Source organism: Serinus canaria, chromosome 12, assembly GCF_022539315.1.
Source record: "Serinus canaria isolate serCan28SL12 chromosome 12, serCan2020, whole genome shotgun sequence".
NCBI lineage: Eukaryota > Metazoa > Chordata > Aves > Passeriformes > Fringillidae > Serinus > Serinus canaria.
In genome coordinates, this window is record NC_066326.1 from 17,396,083 (window position 1) to 17,413,691 (window position 17,609).

At 44.0% G+C, this 17,609-nt stretch overlaps 1 protein-coding gene across 1 annotated transcript in view; it reads left to right on the top strand.

Moving 5' to 3' along the window:
• Nucleotides 1-520: 520 nt before the first annotated feature.
• ATP2B2 (ATPase plasma membrane Ca2+ transporting 2) overlaps nt 521-17,609 on the top strand; it is a 255,779-nt gene continuing 238,690 nt past the window's right edge. The window contains exon 1 of the mRNA XM_050979207.1: nt 521-600. The gene's annotated coding sequence lies outside the window, so the exon portion shown is untranslated. The remainder of the gene's footprint in view (nt 601-17,609) is intronic.

Sequence of the window (17,609 nt, forward strand, 5' to 3'; positions counted from 1 at the left end):
CCCTGAGCATCTCCTATGAGAGCAGCCAGGATGTCACTTCACCATGACAGCTCTGTGGTGACCTCAAGGCCTCTCAGTTATTCCCTTCCAAGTTCTTAGGTCGTGCAAGGAAAAGTAGGGGAATGTCTCCCCTCTGCTCCTGCCCTCTCTGCTGGCCTTTCCCTCTCACACATGGGGTTTTCAGCCTCCAAAAACATCAAAAATCACATTTATTTACAAATATGAGAGGCCAGAGTGTTAGAGCTCTGATAAATGGGTAAAAGAGATATCACTGGGACTGTGTTTTCAAGCTTTTAATTCACATCTTTGGTCACAGAGTTGGAACTTTTTAATCCCTTGATTTTACTGCAAGATGTCCCTAACTCTTTATGACACTGGATGTTTGCTCTTGGATCTGTTCCTCCTGTGGGGCATCCTTTAGATCACTCCTTGTTTGTTCTAATAATTTGCTTAATTCTCTTGGGTTTGTCAAGTCTAATTATCTTCTTTCTTTCTTGCAGTTTTGAAATCAAGATTGATTAGCCAACAGGAGAAGACCCAGCTGGTTATGTGACTCAGAGCCCTGTTCATGAGGCACTCGCTGGTTTTTACAAGACAACTGTAAGTTGCTTCTTTTTCTTTTCCTCCATCAAATCAAAAATCTACTGTTGTAACTTCGTAGAAATTCTGGAACATTCTTGAGGAATTCCCTTTGATTGGTAGAGACAACCTTGAATTTTGGCTTGGTGGTGCCAGCCAAGGACCAGACGTGCTCTATTTATTTTACCAGGGATTTTCCCCCCACCTAGTGATGGTTTTACCTTGTTTTGGGGAGGTTCCCCTGGCTAGGAGGATCAGTCTGCTGTCTCTGTCCCTGGTGCTGTGTGACGTGGGATCAGGGGAGGTGACAAACCTGCTTGGAGTGAGGAGATGCTGGATCCCAGCATGGAAGTGGTGCAGGAGGAGCTGGCTCCTCTGCAGAGTTCTGCATTCTCCCACTGCCCCCAGACCCTGGGCTTCTGGACTAAACCATGCTTCCTCTGTACTTGATGTAGACAGAGGTTTTCCCCACAATTATAAATTTGTTCTTCATAAGGCAAACCCTCAGTTCTACTCACAAACTAGAATTTCTCAGGTAAAGTATCAGTCATAGTCTGGGATGCAGAAATGAAAGTTCCAGCAGTAATAGTGCATGGCTTAATTATTTTTTTTTTAATCTGTACCACGAGCCCTGTTTTATAAGCTCAGCTCAATAAAATTATTAGATGCAGGTGGAGTGCTGCTACATTTGTCACCGTGTTTGGCGTGGTGTGAATCTCATTTATCATTTTTCTCTTGTGTGAAAATGCGCTGCCTTAGCAGTGATGAGACTTTAATGTCTGTAACCAGGTGGAGGGGGATTTAATGATGAAATTTTTTGAAAATTCAGTATTTATTCTGAATTTTCTCTTGAATACAATGCATGTACAATCTGTGTTTTCATTTGTTACCTCTCTTGTTGCTGAAGGTTCTTGAACCAAGGAGGGAAAATGAGGTATAATGTTCAAACTGTTAGGGAAAAAAGGGGAAAATACCACTCACCAGCAAGTTTTGGGCTTCTGAAATAGTAGAAACAATAAAGAAAAATTAGTAAGTGTTAACTGTGAAATAGAATTTTGTAGAGTGAAGCATAAGCTTAGTATTCATTTTTATGATTGCAAGGAGATGTCTGAGCAAATTTGCTTTATGACAACAATAAATATATTCCAAAGATATTGAGATTATTAGCAGGTTATCAGGGAAGAGAGAGAATCACACTCTTTTTTCAGCAAGTAAACAAGGAGAACAGAAAGATACCAAGAGCACCCTGTTGCTTTGGGGGTCTGCTCACAGAACTCTCCCTCTCCTGTGGTGTGTGTGGAACAGACTTAGAGCTCAATAGGAGGAGCACAAAAGAATGAAAAACTCAGATTCCAAGGCTTTGCTGGTTTTCTGTGGGTGATGAGGGAAGCTCTCCATAGATTGGAGCTCCAAGTTCTGGGTAGCTGCCATGCAGAGTGCTGCACAAACTTGTTTTAGGTTAATTTTTCTGTATCCTATATTGAAAAACCTGAAAGAACTTTTGTGTTAGGAAGCTGATAAAAAGAATTATGTTATACAAAGTGGCACTTGCACAGATTTAATGCACTCAAAATATTATGTGATGTAAATGTGGAGAGAAATTACTCAAAGGTTTGCTCCCTTTTTCCACTGCTGATTTCCAGATGGATTTCCACTCAGGTGATGAGTGCACCCACAGCTCTCACCTCCATGTAAATGTTAGATGGGCTCTTGTAAGCTAAAACCAGCCCAACTTCTATCAGAATGTTCTAGTGGGTGCCAATATTTTTCCAGTGTAGAGCAGGATGAAAACTTGGTCCTAATGACTGTGTGGGCAACTGTGCCATCAAATATTGCAGAGTGCTCAGCATCCCTTCTCCCTGACAGCAGCAGTTTGTCACTGGTGCTTTAATGAAGGTTTTAATAGGTGCCACAAGCTGTGCAGACCAAATATTGGGCTTGTCTTTCAAAGTAATACAGATTTCAGCTTCGTTTTCCCCCCCAAACTCTTAAAACAAGTAGTCTATAATCTATTTGTCAGACATTTAAATGTCTGTTAGAGACTGAAAAGCGAAGCCAGACTTACTAGAGAGGGAACTTTCTTAGTCATTCAGCTATTAAAAAAAGAAAAGCCTCCTGAGGTTTTTGTCCCCCTTTTTTTAATTTTTTTTTTTTTTCAGAGAAATAAGCAGAGTTTGAAATACTGTAATTTTCTCTATTTCTCAGTATAATAGTTTCAATTCCTGTTGTGGAAGGCAAGCTGCCAGGCACAACCACACAGTTCAGTGAGCTGGTAGAGATAAAAAAAACTGTAACCCTCCAAAACAAACCTTCCTAGAGCCTTCAGCTTCTCCCATCCCATCCCAGGGGAAAATGGAATGAATCCCTGGATTGCTCAGTTTAACCTCCCTCCCAGCCAGAGCTGAGGCTGCACACATGGAAGGTGCTGCTGCTTGCACTGATGAACACGCTGGCTCTGCTGGGGTCAGACCTTGGCAGGAGCTGGAGACAAGAGCCAGGAGGTCCCAGAGCTCTGGGAATGCTCTGGGAATGCTCTGGGAATGCTCTGGGAATGTGTCTGCTGAGCCCAGGAGCTCACAAGGATTTGCTCTTCTCAAAGGCAGCTGCAGGTGTTGTCCTCTCCCAAAGATGTTCCCATGTGAAATCCTTCCTGGTTTTGTTTTGTCATCCCTGTGATTTATTGGAATTATTAAGGAGATACTTTGGGCTGTGCTGTTGTTTCTGTGCTGCTCAGCACTGAAATGCCAGCTGGAACTGGGGATGGAAAGCTGAAGGAATGGTTTTATCTTGTGTGCCTGCACCTGCTTTCCCCTCCTGGCCTGTAATTGCAGGGCACTGAAACTTTTCCAGCAGTGGGGAAACCTTTGCAAACAGCTTTTGTCACTTCTGCCACCTCCCCTGGAGGCAAGCAGCTGAGCAGGGGGCTCCCTCCTCTGCAATTCCCAGCGCAGATTGCCCAGCAGCTCATCCCAAACAATGAGAGGTGTCAGCAAAGCCTGGTTTGCAGGTGGGATGTCAGAGACAGCCACGTCCCTGCATCCATCACCTCCATCCATCCATCCCTGCATCCATCCATCCTTGCATCCCTCCCTGCATCCATCCCTGCATCCATCCATCCATCCATCCATCCATCCATCCATCCATCCATCCATCCATCCATCCCTCCATCCATCCATCCCTGCATCCATCCATCCTTGCATCCCTCCCTGCATCCATCCCTGCATCCATCCATCCATCCATGCATCCATCCATCCATCCATCCATCCATCCATCCATCCATCCATCCATCCATCCATCCATCCATCCATCCATCCATCCATCATCCATCCATCCATCCATCCATCCATCCATCCATCCATCCATCCATCCATCCATCCATCCATCCATCCATCCATCCATCCCTCCCTCCATTTCTGTGCCACTTCTGTCCCTACATTTCAAGGAGAAGAAGAGCCTGTTCCTTTTTCTGCCCCTTGTGGATGTGCTGATGCTCCTTCAGAGCTCTTGTGCAGAAGCAGAGCAGATCTCTGCCCACAAAAACCTGCACATTCATCTTCCCTTTGCACAAGAAAATTAAATATATAAGTATCTGTGAATGAATCTGAACTCTTCCCTAGAGCTACCTGCACATTCATCTTGCCTTTGCACAAATAAATTAAATGTATAAATATCTGTGAATGAGTCTGAACTCTTCCTCCTTTGAAGAACAAACTTCCTTTAATTGATCTTTCCCTTTGCATAAATGCCACCAACACTGTCTGGTGTTGGTGGCATTTATGATCATACAATTACTGCTTCATTTCAATTTTATGTTATTTCCAGAGGTCAGGAAGGGTAATATCCCAACATCACCATACTCAGGGAGAGGGTCACAGCTGACAGGAGTTCTTGCATGGGGTTCTCTTCAGTAGATCTTGAAGTGCATTAGAAAAAAATATGGATTTTATCCCTGTTTTAAAGGTGATGGGAACTGTGGCCCTCTGAGGCTGTGCAAACCTCTCCATGGGTTTTATTGCCTAAACATCCCAGCAGACTCCTGATAGGCAACAGATTAAAATACAGTGTGGAAGCACAAGAGCAAAAAAAAATTAGGATTAATTCCATTAATCTTAATGGAATCAAATCAGGATTAAAAAAAAAAAAAACAACAAAACCCAAAACTGAACATATTCCTGCTGAATTCTGTGTGGTGTGTTTGGTTCAAATCATCTCTTGGATGGATTAACATGAAGTTATTCTGTAGGGTCAGTTAATTTTCTAGGGAATGAGTGTTACTGTGGGATTTAAGCAATTCTCACCTGTCTTGGTGTGACCTGACTGAAAAAGAGCCTCAGTGTCAGGGGCTGCTTCTCCTTGTTCTCTCTGGCAGCGGGAACAGGCTGGTTGTGCTCCCCAGGATTCCAAGGAATTGAGCAGTTCTGGGGGGGGAGAAAATCAGGGGAGACTTCAGTGCCTGCCCGAGGGACAGGAGGAAAATTGATTTAGATCAGTTTATAAATGACAGCCTGGCCCTGGTTTGAGCTCTGGGTGGCTCTGGGAGCCAGGCAGGATTATTCCAGGTAAAGTTCCCACGGAATTTTCTTGCACATTAAGACAAGTTTGAAATATTTTATTTTTTAAATCACATTTTAATACTCTCTTACTAATTCCTGTTACCATTACTTTTTTTCTTTTTTTGCTACTTTTAAAACGCCTTTCTGATTTAAAAATCTTTGGAAATATTGAATGTAACTCAAAAGATAAGAGCTCATAGTAATGAAAGTACTTTTATAGTATTTGTTTCATTATAGTTTTAAAAAATTTATATATTTTAGTTTGGCATGTTGGGGATATTTATTTTTCCTGCTTTTTTTAGTGGATTTGCCTCACTGCCACCAAAAAGAGCTGCTTTGAGGATTGCCAGGAAGTGGTGAATTGCATGTTCTGAGTGTTTCTCTGGGGGGTTGCTCAGTAATTTTTTGCAAAAAGGCATTTTCAGAATTTCTGCACTGGCCACCTCTGTAGGCACAACGGGAGCTCCTCTCAGGAGCTGTTGGACACATTTCCCTCTCTGAGGAAACACAATGGGAGCAGCTGCAAAGGAGAAATTCCTCCTGAGTTTGGTGCAATCCTTGGTGACATCCATCAATTGCTGGTGATCCACGAGGAGCTGCTGCCCACAGAGGGAAATTCCTGTGTGCTCCTGGAGCTTTGGGGTTTTCCTTGGCAGGCTCTTGGATGGTACAGGGTTTGTGGGAGTGCTCCTGGGTTTTTGCTGCCTGCTGGCTCTTCCTGGAGCCCACATTTCTGCAGCTTTCTCCTCATGCAGAGCCCAGAAATGGGGATTTTCTCAATGGGACACACACAGAGGGCTGAGCACAATTCCAATGCTAATATGTAGAAATCGAATCTGACAAAGGAGTGTGCTGACATTTGTCTTTATTCACCCTCTGTTTCAAAGGATATGTGCCAAGCCTTCCTTGACACTCAGAGCATTCTACACTGTACAAGTTCACCCCTGAAAGGCAGAGAGAATCATTTCCTTTTTGCAGAGTTGAAATCTTTTGATTCCCATGGAAAAGTGAATTTTTCCTTCCATGACCCCACCTGAGCCAGCTTTGCTGATTCCTCCACTTTCTCTGGCATTTCAGTGTTAAATTTCCCTTTCTAAGGGAGAAGCTGAGCTGCACATATCCAGCAGAGTCTGGATAGGGGATTTTTTCCCCCCTTAGCTGATTTTATTGCTTTCCTGGGTGCTGGGAAGTCTCTCCTTGACTTTGGTGTTCCTTTCTCTCTTTTCCAATTTACCCTGCCAGTAAATCAGCCTGAGCTCCTTTCAGACAAAACACAAGTTCCCTTTTTCCACCTGGTCTTTATCAGAATGTGCCCTGAGCTCCCAGATGCTGCTCAGCAGCTTTGAGCTCTGTGGTTTGCCTGCTCTTGGTCCTGCCTCTTGGAATTCCTTTGAATTCAGGAGCTGTGTTCTCTCCCAGCAGCACAGGGGGTGAATTCCCTGTTTGCTGAGCAAATTTCCCATTGCAATCCATTTTTTCCCTGGAGAATTCATCTGATATGAATTCTCCAGGGACATGGATGCCTATCCTGAGTGGGTATTTGCCACTGCCCAGCTTTTGCAGGGTTCTCTGATGCACTGCTCTTCCTGCATGGCTTTCCCTGAGCTGGAAATTCCTTCAATTTCATCCCTGGAAATTCCTTCAAATGCAGCTGGAGAGGAGTTTGTGACTGCTCCAGGATGGGACACCTTCAGGCTGAGCCCTGACTTCAGGCTCCTGCTTTGTCCCTTACTCATCCCTGTCATATTCCAGGCACAGATTAAAATACAATGTGGAAACACAAGAGAAAAAAAAAAATAGTGGAACCTTAATGAAATAAAACCAGGTTTTAAAATACTAAAACCTTGAATTCTTTAGCTTGTCCCATCCTTTGCACCATTTGGATGGATTGAGCAGCTTGTTCCTGAATCTCTGAGATTTCCCCATAATCTCTCCCTGCAGATGTTGGTGCTTCACTGCTCAGTGAAGTGATGCTTTGCTTTTTATGTTCTCAAGCAACACATGGTCTGCAGCCAGCTCCTGGAACTCACAAAGTATTTAAGAATGTGCTCAAATGCAAGGTCTTACAGAAAATGCAAATTTATTACTTGTCACTTGATTCTCACCATAGATTTCTGGAGAGTAAAAAGCTCTGAGGCTTTTTTTTATTGGTGCTATCACTACTTTGCCTTCATGCTTATGCTGATTGTCTTTCTTTGCCAGAGCCCCTTAGCACTTGTTATCAGTAGCTACAATTTCCTGCCACCTGTGGTGGAATATATTTCTTCATTATGAGCTTTTTGCTGCTTCCTCAAGTTTTGTCTTTGATTAGCTGCTATGGAACTTTTGCACATCATCATCACTTGTCCTGCAAAATTTGATTATCTGATAAATATGAAAATTGCTGCATCCAGCTTCTGTTGGCCCAGATCATTTAGTGCCAGTTCTGGAGCCAGCACTGACCTGGGCTGATGCTAAATCCAGAGTGAGAGAATGTGGTGGAAGGCTGGGTTTTGTAGGGTTTATTTGGGATTTGTGGTCGTGTTTTTTCCCCCCTTTCCTTAAAGTGAAAGAGCAAGGCTGGGATCAGTGACTCACCTGAGCTGGAATATGGCAGAGATCACAACTTTATAGTTTGAATTTGGTGAACTTTTTCTTAATCTTATTTGCAGCCACTTCACCCCTCTGGTTTAGAATCTGTTATAAGTTCAAGTATCTCTCTATAAATGACAAGGTTTAGCAGAGGTTTTCCACTTGCTGTAAAATCTTCTGGGAATGATGTGCTGTGATTCCTTCTGCCCAGACCCAAAGAGAAGAGAGCATAAATTACACCAGCTCCTGGCTTTACAAATGCAAACATGGATCTTCTTTTTGCCCATTAAAATGGGTCTTTATGGACTCAATTTAAAAGACCAACATTTTTTATTGCAGGAACAGCTGTCCAGCTTCTCCTCTGTAGCAGGTAGCTGCTTCTCTCCACCGGCATCATCTGGCACCAGGATAAAAACTGAGCTTATCGGAGTGTGATAAAAGGAGCATGTGTGTGTATGAAGGCAAATGCAAATTGCCAGCATCAGAAAGAGAACTTGGCAACTGCAGATGTGTGCCTTAAAGGCTGTAGGAGGAGAGGGAAGGAAGGGTTTTGTTCCTTTGTGCTGAGCTCTGCTGGAGCAGCTGCTGCGAGCTCTGCGGCAGAGCTGGGGCGGCGCCGTAGGTGAAGCTGCTGCTCTGTCTGGGATGCAATGATCCAGCAGATTCTGCTGGGGAAGCACTGCCCTGCGGGAGTGCTGGGGGGAAAGGAGAAGGATCATCCCCTATCATCCTTATTGGCATTTCTGTCTTTGCACTCTCTAACCTTACCGAGCCGCTGGATAGAAATTCCAGCTTGGAGGGAGGTGAGTCCGTGTTAGCCTGTGGAAATTCAGACAGGAGAACCCTAAAAGCCTGGCCATGGAGTGACCCCTGGCACTGCTGGAAAAGCTGTGAGGATGACCCCAATGGGTGTCATCCTTCTCCCAAGTACTGCTGTCACCTTCTGGGCTGCTCTGGCTGATGGCCTTTGGGCTTCTTTGGTTGTTTCCTTTGGGGTTTTGTTTCGGGTTTGTTGCTGTTTGGTTGGTTTGGGGTTTTTTCCCAGACCTCACTGCTGAGGAATCCTTCCTTTCCCCATCATCCCCCAGGTCCCCAGAGTGCCCAGTCCTGCTGGAGCAAGTAGTTCTCCCCTGTGACCCTCTCTGTCAGTGGCACTGGAGAAACAGCACCAAAATGGGGATTTAATCCGTGCCCATCCCAACTGAGCTCTGCTTTTTGGCCTGCAGGCATTTCTCCCCTCAGTGAGATTCCTGGGGAATGACATGGCCATGGAGCATGGGAGACTCTGGGAGCTGCTGAATCCTCATTTCCTCACAAGCCTTTCAAATTTTTCCAAAATCCCATCAAATAGCACTCTTGAAAATTAGCAATGTATAGTTTGAGGAGAACTAGCAGCAGGTTCTTTATGGGGAGAGTTTAACAAGGAAACTTCTTTTTCCATATCCAGTTTCAGACTTTCTGGATCAGAAGTGGCATCTGAACCAGAGCTTGGAACCACTAAGAGTGGGTCCTTTGTAGAGATGATTCAGGGAATTGTGGAGAGAGGTTGGTTGGTGGATTTTGCAGGGTAGTGGGGCTGCTTTGTGTGAACAGATCAGACCAGCTCGTGATTTTTGGGAAATCTGGTGAATGGGCAGCCAGTGAGGTCCTGTCAGAACAAAGGATGAGTGCTCCAGCTCAACAGCACACAGCAGGGTCCAAGGAAAGGAAATTTCAGGAAAGGAAAAGAGAAAAATCAAATGACAGCCCCAGCCCAACTGTTGTAGGGTTTCAGACTAAAGGATAGCAAATTGGGATTGCAAAGGCTAAAGAAGGAGGCTGCAAGAGCTCAAAAATGAGGTTATTAAGGATCAGAGGACTTTCTATCTTGTCTTCACGGAGTTTAAAATTATTTTGGTAAGATATGGGTAAAGAGTAAAATTAAAAAAAAGGAGAACCTGAAAAAAACCCATTTTATTGTGATCTGTATCTGAAAGAAAACTAGCAGAGACAGAAAACCCCTCCAAATCATCATTGCACTTTGAATGTTGAGGATACAACGAGGGCTGCAAGGCACTGGATTTTTTGCAGCTGTGTGTGTGCATGCACAGGGGCTGGTGTGCCTGCTCATGCATGCACTGCTGGAGTTCAGCAGCAGCCCCAAGGTACTGCAAGATTTAAACCTCTGAAAAGCTTCACTTGTTCCCCACCTGGAGGCTCTTTGGACTCCTTGGATTTTGCTGCAGAAGCCTTGACCCTTGTGATGGTGTTGTTTGTTTTTCCATCCCTTTTGTACGTGACGAGACTTTTGTTATTTCTGTGGCCAAATTTGAGTGAAACGGGTGATTTTCGTACTACAAATTTAAAAAGCCCGTAATTTAGATTTTGATTCTTCACTTTGCTTACAAAATGCCTGTTTTGCTCACAAAGCACTCTCTCATTACCCGACATTTTAAGTTTTTGTGATGGTGGCTCAGTCCTTGTCTGTTAGGAGCTGGAAGCTGGTTTGAATGATTCATTTGGAGCAGCTATTTTGGGGGTGCTCACATCATCTTGGATGCAGCTCCACATGAAATGGATGGGAAAATGGGAGTTGATCTCCCTCCTCCATCTGGCAGTTTAAATGAAAATCCATAACACTTGAGCAGGAGACTGTCATTGGGATCTTTTTGGGAAGAGCATGCTTTAAAAATACAGCAGGGAAAAAAACAAGGCAGGATCCCAGGGATGGTGGGAAATGGAGGAAATCCTGTGGGCAGTATCCAAAGTCACACTTGGCTTGAAGTCCCAGATGTTTGCAGAGAAAATCAGCCAGAGCAGCTCCAATGAAATGAAAACTGCAGCCAGGCAGGAGAGAGGCTCTGCTTGTGCTCTCACGTGTTGAGGGAGAAGGATCTGCTCCCAAAAGGGGCTTGGGGTTGTTTGGGATGGATGGAGGAGGAAGGGAGAGCACAGATGTGAATTTAGAGCTCTAAAAGATAACCAGAGCAGGTCACTTCCCAAAGAGAGGAGTTTTTTTTTTTTTAATAAAGTGGGGTTTAAAAGAAAAAAAAAGATCAAACTTTTGCAGTGAGTAACAGTCGTGTCATCTTCATGGCTTTTCAGTGGCTTCTGGCTTGAAGTTGCTGCCAGCCTGTTCCTGTTCTGTAGCCTGTGAAATTCAGCATTATGAGCAAATGAAATACTGTGACAGTGTTCATATGGCTGTTTCTGAAGTACAGAAACAAAATGCACTTTTGCTCATACACAATCTAAATGCAGTAGTGTATTGAAAATGGTTTATTGCAGCCTTGAATGAGCAGTGAATTTAATGAAACTTTGCTACACTGGGCTTGGTTCCTTGTAGATTAATGAGAAATAATCCATATTTCTCCATGCAGGAAGCAATCATGTATAAAAAATACAATCTTAATCATATTTTTCATGCAAGCTGTGAATAATATAGTTTAAGGGTTTTGTTTTCTGTGAAGTGTTTTTTGGTGGGGTTTTGTTTTTTTTTTTTTTTTTTTTTTTAAATAGGCTGGAAGTGGTTTTTGTTCTTTGTTTATAGGCTGGAGCTGTAATTTTACCCAGGCAAAAGTCCTGCAGTGTTACACGTGCCCAGTTTGACCAGTGAGTGATGGATATCCACTGGTTTTGTGAGCAGATGGGATCCCAAGTCTGTGCAGAAATCCCGTCAGAAGTATTTCCTTCTGTACTTCCTCTGTTCCAGCTCTTTTCACAGCTCTCCTTCCACCTGGGACACGTTTGGTATGGGAAATCTGTGTTCTGACAAAATATTGAGAGCTGAACAAAGAGGGTCTGGCAGAGCTTTGTCTTCTCCACTCTCTGGGAATGTTCTGGGTGTGCTCCTGTGCTCTGGGAGGGGATTCCTACCTGGAAAAAGGGAAGTTTGAACTCCTCAGCACTTGGGTGGGCAGGGATGAAGGTTTGCTGGGTGGAAAGCAGGGACTGGTCACTGAGGAGCAGCTCTGTGCTCAGCTTTACCACCAAGAAGTGAGTTATTCCCACGTAAATCCTGCATTGCTGTAAAAGGAAGGTTTGATCCTCCTGAAGCTTTAATAAAGCCAAGGAATTCTTGCCAGTAATTTTACAGTGCCAGTCCCATGGAGCTCTAAGGCAAGGCAACCCACAGTATTTATAGAACTTCATTAAACATCACACCTGTTAATTCCCCCTCAAATTGAGGACAGGGAACCAAGGGAACTCAGCATGAAGAAACAACCACTCTGCCATGAGACCTTAATGATTCCTTCCATGTCTTAAGTACATTCCCTGGGATTATTCTGCTGATTTTCTACCTGTGATTGTTTGGTAAATGAATTTATAAGGTGGGGCTGTACATTAGACTGGAAATTGTTTGGTGCTGGAGTCCTCTGGTTGTGTGAATTTTGATTCACCATAATATCATTTGTATATCTGGAGTAACTCTGCCATCCAGGATTTAACAGCTCCTTCTAACAGATCACTAAAATTGCATCTTTGTGATTTTTTACCTTTTTCTAAAGTAGTCCTGTCACTCATATTCTGAAATGGAAGGAAATTTTCCTCCAAGCAGCTCCATATGGAACTCTCTTTGGGGAGAGCTCCTATTGCAAAATGCCTGGTATCTTTACTGCCACTGATTTGAAAGTGCAAAAGGTCAAAAATGTCCTAATGTGGTTTGGCAACCCACCTGTCAGCACAGCACATTTCAGAAGGGCTCTTGGGGCTTTGCAGAAATTGCATTTTTCATTTGGATTTTAATTTTATAGCTGGAAAGGATTAGGGGAAGGATTCAGCCGACGGCCGAGTGGTGAAACAAAAAATGGTTTTAGGATGGAAGATGCATATTGGAAAAGATTTGGACTCGGAGGGATGTGGTATGAGGAAATGTTTATAAACTTTAATTATGAATAATAATTAGGGAGTGATGTAGGAAAACCATTTTTAGGGAATTTTTTCCATCTACAATGCCAGATCCCCATGTTTATTGGCTCCTGGTTAGTGCAATATTATCCCTGACCCTGTTCCCTGCTGAAGAGAGATCTCACAGCAGAGCATCCTCCAACCCAAAATATCATTTCCTAGAGAGCACTATTGAGTCATTGATTTAGTTACTCACTCTGCCTTTCCATCACCCATCACTCTGCCAGAGCTGCTCCCTGGTGATGGTGACCTTGCAAGGTGACAGATTAATTTCAGTGTCTGGGAATTCCTGCAGGCTGCTCTTCCACAATATGTGTGTACAAAATACAACATTCTTTAATTCATTCAAGCACTTTAACTCTGTCCAGCCCAAACTCAAGCACAGAAGAAGCTTCAAAAACTCATCCTTTTTTTTTTTTTTTTCCTGCTCTCTGCTCTTAAGTCCCTCCTGCCACCTGAAAATCCTTTGCCTGCAGTCTGTTCAGTGGCACAAGGAAGCATTCACAGAATTCCTGCAGTGCCTGGATGCAAGATCCACACCAAATGTGTCACAGATCTCACAGTGGATGAGTCTGTGGGGCCCAAATGTGGAATTGTGGATGTCACCTGTGGGGAGGAGCTGCCCAGAGCAAGGAGCCTCATTTCAGGGCAGTGGGACTGGGCTCCCCAGGTACCTCTGGGACAGGCACTTCTACCTTGCTCTCTCTATATTGCTACATTCTAAACCCTTAAATTCTAAGTTTTCCACCCTGTGACATCACACACTTCTAATCAACTCCACCCCCACCATCCCAGTGCTATCATTCCATTCTGGAAGCTTCTCCACGGCCTCAGCTCTAAGGCAGTGTTCTCTTGGGGGTCAGTGCCTGGCAGCACAGAAAGTCTGAAATCCTCAGCAGCCAGAACTCCAACAAGTTCCTTCAGCAGCTGCTCTTAGAAAAGCAGGCACGAGACCTTCAGTCCTCCTGCCTCCTCCCCAAAATCTCTGTGACAGCTTGAATGCTTTGATTTTAATCAAAATCCTGGCTCCTGGGAAACTGCTTCACTGCCACTGATGAACGTGGCCATTTTAAAATGGGATTTTCAGAATGGAATTTAGGGAAATTTGTGAACATTTTCACAGCCCTGATGAAAAGCACTCTGGAGTTTGCAGCCAACCTGTTTTTGTTTGGGTTTGTTTGTTTGTTTGTTTTTAACTGGTCCATATGGTTGTTATGAGTACACAGTCCATAAGATGCAGAGAAGAGCATATTAATAACTGGGATTAACTTTGCAGTTGTGACTGTGCCCATGCCTGTTCTATTTGTGATGGTGGGAAATATTAGTGAAAAGCTGTGAGAAGCAACTGCAAAAAGAAGCTGGAACTTCTGAGGGATGCAGAGGATTCTCCTTTTGTGCACACCGTGGGGTTTCCTGGGCAGAAGGGGTTTATGTTTGGTTTTGCACAGTGGATATGAACACTACACACAGATGTTCTCCACTGGGCACTTCAGCTGAGTTTGACAGCTTGAAATCAGAGCCACTTTGTGGTCAGTGAGGAATCATCATCCTTGGCACAAGGGCCTGTTTGTGGAAGGGGATTGCTGACCTTTGTGAGGTTTGCTGGGGTTGGCACACGAGGCTGTTGCAGCACAGCTTCAGCTGGTGCAAAATTGGGGTTTGGCCCTTTTGGTTTCACCTCCATGGGCCCAATCCTGCCCTGCCCTGGCTCCTGCACTCACCCTGGAGCTGAGTCCTTCAAGGAGCCCATGGTGGGAACAGCCTCCCCAACACCTAAAGCTCTGGAGTTGCAGGAAAAGCACCTAGAGAAGAGTTTAATTCTTTAAAAACTGGGATGGAGCTGGTTCTGTTCAAGCTCCTCAGAGCAGCAGCTGTGCTCCATCCTTCCCAGGCACAGCAGACATTCCATAGGGTCACAGGTCATTTTAGCAATGGGATCAATACCCAATGGATGTTCTGTGGTTAATGCACTTTCAGCTGCATTTGCATTAAAAGGAAAAGCTCTTCATAATTTCTCTCATCCTGTTTTAATTTTTTTTTTTTTTTAAAGAGGAGATGTTATTGCAGAAAGCAAAATCAAAGCTTGTGTGTCTTGAACTTAAATTTGCATTTGAGCTGTTGCACCAGTTGGCTTCCAGTGGGGATTTTCTTGTTCCTGGAGCTGCTGGAATCCCAGCACACCTTCCTTGGGCAGTGACAATGGCCCAATGGAGTAGTAGCTGAAATTAGGATCCATGAAGGAATATTTGTTGACAAAAGCAGAAAAAGAATCCCATTCCCTTCTCCTTGAGCATCCCTTTCCTGCAGGTAACCCTGCAGAGAGCTGGCTTGGGAAGGGAACAAAAGCAGAAACAAAGCAAAAAAAGGCAAACTTCAGGAAGACAGAAGTGAAATTTCTGTAAACCCAGCTCTCTGAAATGAGTGTGTCTGAGGTGAAAACAAGCTCCAAGCACACAGGGAGCAGGGAGAGGCTGCTCTGAGGAGGAGGAAGATGAGGATGTGCCACAGCTCCTGGATCTGCTTGGGTGGAGCTCCAAGAGATGCTCACCTTCCACACTGAAATGCTGCATGGTTTGCATTGAAAAGAACCTGTAGAATCTGTACCCAAGCAGAAAGACTAAATGAGACAAAAATTCACAGTTGTACTGTGGGATTGTTCTGGAGGAGGGAGCAGCGTGGCTCTCACAGAGACATTAATGTGGGTGACGAGGTTCCTTTGTCACCCCTGGGTGAGGAATCTGTGTGGTCAGAGGCTCCAGAGAAGGAGCAGGTTCCTTTGTCACCCCTGGGTGAGGAATCTGTGTGGTCAGAGGCTCCAGAGAAGGAGCAGGTTCCTTTGTCACCTCTGGGTGAGGAATCTGTGTGGTCAGAGGCTCCAGAGAAGGAGCAGACTCTCAGCTCCCCAGGGCAGAGCTGTGCAAGGTTAACTTTGTGGTTCTGGTCTCATCAATGTGATAATTACCTTTGGCACCTTTGTGTCCAGCCCTAATTCATCTTGCAGAGATAAAGTAATAATTTACCACTCAACCTCATTCTCCATGTTCCAAATAACTCAGTTGTACAATAAAAGCTTGGGTGTTGGGAGCAGGGAATGGAGGCCGGTGTCTGGGGCAAAAGCAGTATTTGGACAGCAAAATATGCAGGAGTAGGTGGAAATTTTGCCTCAAAACAAGTCTTGCATGGGGATTTTGAGTGGTAAACTGAGATTGGCTGTGGCGAGACGTGCCCAATTCTCCAGCAAACATTTGTGGGTTTCCAAAGAGGCCACGGTCCAGGCAGTATCTCCGGGCCTTTGGTGGCATTTTATGGTAGGCTCCATAAAGTTACATGTGCCTGGTTAATTTTTAGTTTTGTCCTGTGGCTCAGACACACTTTGTGCAAACTCCAACTCCAACTCCCCAAACTCCAACCTGAGCCTGTCTTTGGGGTGTTTGAAATAGGAGTGGCACAGGTTAGTCCAGATAAAGAGGGGAATATTTAAGAATTCCCGAGGTGCAGGAGTCTGTAATTGCTGCCTGGCACCTGAAGAGGAGATCTAGGTGTAGTCCATAGCTGTGTTGATGATTTCTCCATTAACTCCTGTGGGTGTGAGTTCTCTTTACAGCTCAATAATTGTTTATATGTAAATAAAGCTATTGCATCCTTCTTTCCCTCTGTAAGGACAGTTGTAGCTTAATTGCCTGAGAGAAATGTGTGGGGAGCTGGGGAATGTTCAACCTGTGATTCATTTTCAATTTCATTCCTATTTATTTGCTACTTGCTACACTTAATTGAGTTGGGGGCCTCTTTCTTCTTCTTTTCTTCTTCTTTTCTTCTTCTTTTCTTCTTCTTTTCTCTCTTCTTTCTTCTTCTTTCTTCTTTTTATTTCTTCTTCTTCTTTTTCCCTTTTTTCCTTCCCCCCCTTTTTTCCCCTTTTTTCCCCCTTTTTCCCCCTTTTTTCCCCTTTTTTCCCCTTTTCCCTCCTCTTTTTTTTCCCCCTTTTCTTCCCCTTTTTCCTCCTTTCCCCTTTTCCTCCCCCTTTTTTCCCCCCTTTTTTTTTCTTTTTTTTTCCTTTTTCCGCCCTTTTTTCTTTTTTTCTCTTTTCCCTCCCTTTTCCCTTTTTTCTTTTCCTTTCCCCTTTTTTTCTTTTTTCCATTTTTCTCCCCCTTTTCCCCCTTTTTTTCCCCTTACCTCCCCTTTTCCCCTTTTTCCTTCCTTTTTTTCTCCCTTTTCCCTCCCCTTTTTTCCCCCTTTTTTTTCCCTTTTTTTTCCCCTTTTTCCTTTATTTTTCTTTTCCCTTTTTTTTTTCTTTTCCTTTTTTCCTTTTTCCCTTTTTCCCCTTTTTTCCTTTTTTTTTTTTTTTCCTTTTTTTTTTTTCCTTTTCCCCTTTTTTTTCTTTTTTTCCTTCCCCTTTTTCCTTTTCCTTCTTTCCCCCCTCTTTTCTTTTTTTCCCGCCTTTTTCGTCCTTTTTTCCTTTTTTCTCTTTTTCCTTTTTGCTTTTTTTCCCTTTTTTCCCCCCCTTTTCCCCCCTTTTTTCCCTTTTTTTCTCCCTTCCTTCCCCCCCCCCTTTTTTTCCCCTCTTTTTTTCCTTTTTCCCCCTGTTTTTTCCTTTTATTTTCTTTTCCATTCTTTTCTTTTCCATTCTTTCCTTCTGGTTTTAATCTAACAGGTGATATTTTCCTTCTTTCTGGAGTATTGATTAAGTTGAACTGTAGCTTTATTTCCAGCCCCCCCAGAGGGCTGAGGCACCACTGCCACCTCTTGTTGTGCCTGTTTGAACAACTGTGGAATCGCTTTAGGGTTAATCCTGTTGGGGCTTTTGTTTTACGGTGGGAGAGAAGAGAAATCATGAATTAATCTCTTCAGCGGACCTTGGCTCCTCTCTCAGCAAAGTTTCCCTCCTGCAAGTGCTCGGTATTATGTCAGCTCCCTTGAAGTGCTCATTATCACCTACACACCGGGTGTCAAGTGCTGCTTTCTAAAGAGATTAGTGCCTTCTCCTCCTCCTCCTCCTCCTCCTCCTCACGCTTGCTCAGCTAA